Source organism: Juglans regia, unplaced genomic scaffold (assembly GCF_001411555.2).
Source record: "Juglans regia cultivar Chandler unplaced genomic scaffold, Walnut 2.0 Scaffold_5565, whole genome shotgun sequence".
NCBI classification, from domain to species: Eukaryota; Viridiplantae; Streptophyta; class Magnoliopsida; order Fagales; family Juglandaceae; genus Juglans; species Juglans regia.
This window is the reverse complement of record NW_023360428.1, coordinates 1-223: the sequence shown is the minus strand read 5'-3', so window position 1 is coordinate 223 and position 223 is coordinate 1. Positions and strand designations below refer to the sequence as shown.

General features: G+C 52.0%; 1 pseudogene; it reads right to left on the bottom strand.

Moving 5' to 3' along the window:
* Nucleotides 1-114: 114 nt before the first annotated feature.
* On the bottom strand, nt 115-223 carry LOC118345889 (annotated as a pseudogene; the record flags this gene model as incomplete).

Here is a 223-nt window from a genome sequence, read left to right as displayed (position 1 = left end):
GATCTGATCCAAACCCATGGCTACGCGATGGGCAGGGCGAGATTTTCCCAAAAATCCACTCCCGAGTGCTCCTTCTTGTCAATTTATCTCGCAAGGCGGAAAAAACAAAAACGAGGGGAGCAACACGAGGACTTCCCAGGAGGACACCCATCCTAGTACTACTCTCGCCCAAGCACGCTTAACTGCGGAGTTCTGATGGGATCCGGTGCATTAGTGCTGGTAT